Genomic DNA, 6,454 nt, shown 5'->3' with positions numbered 1-6,454 from the left:
TTCTCAGCTACGACAGCCAGTCGGACCAGAAGGTGTCCGCGCCGTCCTGGGACGGCCACCTGGAGCTGGACGTCTACAAGGCCAAGTTCGGAGACGGCTCCCTGCGTCTGATGGACCCCAGGCACCAGGAGCACAGCGGCAGCTACGCCTGCGAGTTCTCCGAGAAGCTCAGCAGACACGTCGAGCGCAGCCAGGTCTCCATCGCTGACCCTGGTGGCCCATCTGGTAACGCAGCCTGCTGCATGCAGCAACAACTAAACATGGGTCCAGAACTCACTGTTGGGTGGTTTCATCTTTATTTTGGAAGATTTAGAATGGAAATATGCTTAAACAAATAACTGTTTCTTTTAACTATAACCTGAAATTTACCGTACCGGCAGATTAACTGCAACAAGTACGGATAGAAAAATGTTTTAAAAAATTAGAAAAAAATAAGGAAAAATTGTCCAATCCCCTCAACATGGATATAAATCACAGTAAAAACTAGAATTAGGAGAACTGGTCTGAATTTATTGTGGATTTTCTCCAACCTAAAGAAAACCTAAAATTAAGTTTAACTGCACAGAACATTTCAGCAACAAGGCAGTTCAAACTGCTTTAATCAGAAAAATATTATATTTACTATGAAAGAAGTAAATATGAATCAAAATTCAGAAAGGCTCCGGTGTAAATGGAGTCAGTTTTCCCACTGAGCCACAGTAGAAACCTAACCTCTAACTAACCTTTGACCTCACCTCAGGCTGCTCTTCTGTTGGTTACTAAAGTTCAGGAGAAAATTTTCCCCAACCAGACAGAAACTAAAGCAGCTGCTCCAGGTATGGATGGGGATCGAACCCACGATCTTTGGTTTACGAGACCAACGCCTTACCGCTTGGCCACCACACCCTGACAAGCCACAGAGCTGACAGATGAAGGAATCAGGTTCAAAAACAAGAAAATGTAGAGCTCAAGGAAAAATGCATAAAAATCATGTAAAAGTTTCATTTAGTCAGTAAATATTTAAGACTTTAAATTTTTTGAGTCAGAATGTTGAGATGAAAACGAATTTTATTTAAAATATTTGTTCAGAGGAATCACTCTGACATATTCAGAGCTTTTAAAAGCACTTTACTGTAAAACTTTTTGTCTAACAGAAAGTTGCTCTTAGCTGAAGTTTTATATAAAAATAAAAACCTGAAAAGTGTGGCATGCACTTTCATTTAGCCCCCATGAGTGAACATGTTGCCAGATTGGATGGAGAGCTTCTGAAAACAAAAATTATACAGTTTTACATCACATTCCCATTTGGATTCATGTCTGGACTTTGACTAGACCATTCTATCATGTCAATGTGCTGGAACATAAAGCATCCTGCTGGAGATGATGAACATTTTAGGGGTTTTTAGAAGAAGAAATGATCCTCTAGACATTTTTCCAGGATTTATCTCCATCTCCCCATCACTTCTAACCAACATCTGTTTTAATTAGTCTTTAAAACTTGGATGTTGTTTTCTGATGAGACTTTCTCCCTGACCTGGCTGCTCTGTTCCTCGATGGGCTGAAAATAAAAGTGATAAATCATGTATTTCCCAGTTTTGTCCCAGTTTGCTGCCCGTTGTGTTTCTGAGCTGCTTCTGTTGCGTCGCAGGGCAGCGCAGCGTGGTGGAGAAGCCGTCCTACTGGTGGATCCTGGGTGTGGTGGCTGCTGGTCTGGTTCTGGTTCTGGCAGGATTACTGGCCTTCCTGAAGCTCAGAGGTGAGACAGCAAATTAACTGAAAACACCAGAATATTCAGCCAGCTGCACCGTTTTGAGGAAAAACCAGTTTTGGTGTCGGCAGACCTGTAATTTCAGTAAAAGCAGCTTTTCAGATGTTTGTCTGGTGCAGCAGAGAAAATGTGAAGATGACAGTTTCTGTCTCTTCACTGCAAACATTCAGTTCTGGGATGAAAACTTTAATTTTAATTAAATTTTAAACTTTTATCTTCTTCATCAGTTGTATTCTTTATCTTCATCTCAGAGTATCTTAACTTTGTATTTTATAATTTCTCCATTTTTGTTAAACTTTAACTGGTTCATGTCAGAGTGACTGAGTCAGTAAAGGTCAAAGGTACAGAAGAAAATAAAAAAACATTTTCAACAATGAGAGGAGTATTTTATATCTTTAAATTTGATCAAATTAATTCTTTAAGTGATTTTAAAATTTTAGGGTCTTTAATAAAAAGTTTGTTTTTTAAATTCTTCACATTATTTTCTAACGTTGAAGACAATGAATTGATTTTAGCTAAATTATTAATTTTTAACTGGATGCTGAAATAAAACCTGTGTGTGTCTCCGTGTGTGTGTGTGTGGGGGGTGTGTGTGTGTGTGTGTGTGTGTGTGTGTGTGTCTGTGTGTGTGTGTGTGTGTGCGTGTGTGTGTGTGTGTGTGTGTGTGTGTGCGTGTGTGTCCTCCACTTTCAGGGAGAGACAAGAAGCCCAGAGGTCATTCTGATGAAGAGACGGAGCTGAACAGGGTCAAAAGTCAGTTTCCATAAAAACAAACTGAACACGTATTAATAAAAATCGTCCACCAGATGGCGCCAGCGGACAGCTGCTGTAATCAGCCACCCGTTGCTCTAATGAAATGAGCCTCTAATGACGTGGTTTATTTAATGGTGAATTATGGAGAAATTATGACTTAAAAGTAGATTTTTATACTTTATAAAGTCTTATGTTTACATCATCCATGTCTGTCCATTAAGAAAACAAATGTAGCTTGATGCAAACGTGAATAAACATCAATTTAGACAGATTATTTTCAGTCATTTGGTCAGATTAAACCAGAATTATTTAGGTTTTATGAAAATATATAAACATTAATGTAATAGATGTGCAATGTTGTAAAATAAAGGCTTAAATGAATCTTTTTTACCAAGATTTCTTCTGCAAAACCACAAAATATTATCTAGTATTTTTGGTTTAGTTTTGGACTAAGAGCAAATTTCTTAGTGCAAAACAAAACTATCTTATAAATAACTTTGTGGAAAAAAGTATTATTGTTTTAATCAATAATACCCTAGTATTGATTAATAAGTAATGGTTCCACTAGCAGATTATACAGTTATGGGAAAAATGTCTTGAGTTAAACAGTCTGTCAGTGGAACTAGTCTTTAATTTGATTAAAAAGGAACTATTGACTTAAACAATCTCCAATGTCTTTCTGAAAAGTTACTTCTAAGTTAGTTTGTTTTAATTTGTCTTAAGAAACTAGACCAAAATACTTGTTAGGATTTTGTGTTTTTGCAGTGTGTAGTTCTTAAACATGGAAAAAAACCCAAAACCAAGCAGATCATTTAAAACTTGACTGATGTTTTTTGCTGTTTTTAAATTAATTTTCGTGTTTTGACGTGTTTCAGATGGAGACGCCTCCCAGTAACCAGCTGTCTGACTGAAGCATCACTGGACTCTCCTGCAGTTCAAACCGTCTGGACTGAACACTGAAACATTTTCCTTATTTTAAACTTTTCTCTGCCTTTCAGAAGAAGATGAGCTGCTTTTCAAACTGCTGATGCTCAAACTGGACCGTGAAGCCCCAGAAAGCTGCTTTTTAATCTCATCAGGGGTTTCAGAGAATCTTTGAATGAACTTCTGAATTTATTTTTCTCTAATCTCCAAACAGAGTCTGAATGTTGAGTCCTGACTCTGCTGGAGGATGAAGCTGTAGGGAAAATTTACTGGCACAAAGAGAACCAGGAGGTTTGGAGCTTAAACTGGGGTTCTGTGGAGAGGAAATAAGTAGTCAGTATCATACACTGCAAAAACTGAAAATCTTACCAAGAGTTTTGGTTCAGTTTGTAGTGCAAATATCTTAATGAAATAAGTCAAATGTAAACAATAAGTAACTTTCCAGATATAGCAGCTGATTTTAAGTCAATCATTTTTTAATATTGATGAAAAAGTTCCAGTTCTCCTGGCAGGTTATTTCACTTTTTCCCATGGTATCAGTAGAAATAATTTGCCAGTGGAACTCTCTAAATATCTCCATCCTGAATAAATCTAGATTTTTTCCCGTTGAGGATAAAATCTGATCAAAGTCGGATTCAGACTGTGGAGGATTTTCTTAAAGCTTCAAACTCTGCAGTCGAATGTTCATTTGATGGTTATTTACCATCTAAAGACAACGGAAACATGGAAGAAGATTGTTTTGGATCACTGGCCTGATGAAGATGAAATCTGGTGATGCTGAGAAGCATCACAGCATCACAGGTCCTCCACCGTGCCTGACAGGAGTCACAGGGAGCGTTGGCTGATTAAACCACACAGACGCAGTTAAAGTGTCATAAGTTGGTGTTTATTGATCATCCGTTTGCTGCGGTTGTTACTCTCGTTACCTCGTCCCAAATGAACACGGCGGGTCCTGTTTGCCACAGATCCGGTGGTTTTAAACTGTAACGTTTCCTCTGAGTTCGGCAGGAAGATGTTTTCTCAGAAATGCCTTCGGAGCAAAATGAGGTTAGAAAAGCCCCTCAGCACTGATCACATAAAAACACATAAATGAATAAAAATCACTTGATTTACATTGATTTTCAGGCCAATTAAATAAATACACACTGCATTATACATTACTATTACATTACTACATAATACATTATAAAATGTTTTGTGGGATTTTTACCCCACTTGATTAAATCGGCACAAATTAAAATTAAATTAAAATATGTTTCTACATTTTTCATCTTTAACAGAGGAGATAAATATTATATTTATACTGAAGGTGTAACCTGTGACTCTGTTTGCTGTATTTCTATCAGAAATAGAGACTTCATGGAACAAAGATCTGTCTGTGTTTTCACTCATTCAGAAGTTTAACTGAATGAGCTCAGAAACAGATTCATGACAGAAAACTGAGGATATTTGAGCGTTTTGTAGATGAAGAGTCAGATGGGAACTACAACCAGATTTATCCATGTCTGGATTATCAGGATTAAAGTTCTCCCAGTTCTGCTGCTGGTTTTCTGATTGTGATAAAGTTTCCAGGACGAATTTGAACTAAAACTTTTACAGTTTTCTGGAGTTAAAACGAGCCAAGTTAGATAGATAAATCTTTATTGTCATTGTCACAAGAACAACGAAATTTAAAAAAGTGCCGTCAGTCAGTGCATATGCTAAAAAAAACTTGTCTCACACTTTACATATACTGTAAGAAATACATAACAAGTAAGTGATAAAAAAAAAAAACAAAAACTAATAAATAAGAATATCCACATTCTCACACACATCATTCATGATGATTAATGGTTGTTTATGATTGCATTTAGTTTTGTTATTGCTGTAGGATAAAAACTGTCTCTGAGTCGGTTGGTTCTTGTTCTGATTGCTCTGTATCGTCTGCCTGAAGGCATCAGTGTAAACAGAGAATGTCCGGGGTGAGAAGTGTCCTTTGTGATGTGTTGTGCCTTTTTAAGACAGCGGTCGCTGTGCAAATCCTCCAGTGAGGGGAGAGGACAGCCAATGATTTTTTGGGCTGTATTCACAACCCTTTGTAGAGCTTTCCTTTGAGCCGCAGTGCTGCTGTTATACCATACGCAGATACAATAAGTCAGTATGCTCTCTATGTAAAAGGACACCAGCAGTTTCTCCTTGATGTTGTTCTTCCTGAGAACCCTCAGGAAGTACAGTCTTTGCTGGGCCTTTTTTGTCAGCTCGAAGGTGTTCATGTTCCATGTGAGGCCCTGCTCAATGTGGACCCCCAGGAAACGAAAGTCAGCTACCCTTTCCACACATTTTCCCCCAATGATTAGTGGTTTAATATCCGTTCTTTTCCTCCTGTAATCTATTATGAGTTCTTTTGTCTTTGTGCTGTTGAGGAGCAGATTGTTCTCCCTGCACCACACTGACAGCCGCTCCACCTCACCTCTGTAGGCGGACTCGTCACCTCCTGAGATGAGCCCCACCACTGTGGTATCATCAGCAAACTTGATGATGGTGTTGCTGTGGTGGGCAGAGGTGCAGTCATATGTGTACAGACAATAGAGCAGGGGGCTCAACACACAGCCCTGTGGAGAGCCAGTACTAAGGCTGAGGGCAGTGGATGTATGTTGTCCCAACCTAACTCTCTGCTGTCGGTTGGTCAAGAAGCTCGTAATCCACATGCGGGTGGGGTGAGGGAGACCCAGGTCCCCCAATTTGTCCTGTTGTTTCCTGATTTATCATGTCTGACTTTCAGAGCAGTTCCTGAGCTCTGGATGAATTTTCTATTGGACCATGAACCAGGAGGTCACTGTCTGGTGAGGAGAGTTAACTGGTTTTTACTGGTTTTTACTGGTTTTCACTGGGTTTTTATTATTATTATTTTTACGTTTCTCTGCACCTGAAACATGTTAATGAAAACTCACCTCACTGCCTTTTAACGTGTCATGAATAAAGTTTTTATTAAAACCAACAGGATCAGTTTTATTGTGACTTCATAGTTTTTTAAGAACAGATTTTCTAATC

The 6,454-nt window shown here is 38.6% G+C and overlaps 1 non-coding gene across 1 annotated transcript; it reads right to left on the bottom strand.

The window, feature by feature from the left end:
• Positions 1-813: 813 nt before the first annotated feature.
• On the bottom strand, positions 814-885 carry trnat-cgu (transfer RNA threonine (anticodon CGU)). The gene has a single exon. It is a non-coding gene; the product is annotated as a tRNA-Thr (tRNA).
• Between the last annotated feature and the right edge of the window lie 5,569 nt (positions 886-6,454).

The sequence above is a fragment of the Poecilia mexicana genome, unplaced genomic scaffold, assembly GCF_051168715.1.
Source record: "Poecilia mexicana isolate PSO_F unplaced genomic scaffold, ASM5116871v1 scaffold_15, whole genome shotgun sequence".
NCBI lineage: Eukaryota > Metazoa > Chordata > Actinopteri > Cyprinodontiformes > Poeciliidae > Poecilia > Poecilia mexicana.
This window is presented reverse-complemented; position numbering and strand designations above follow the sequence as displayed.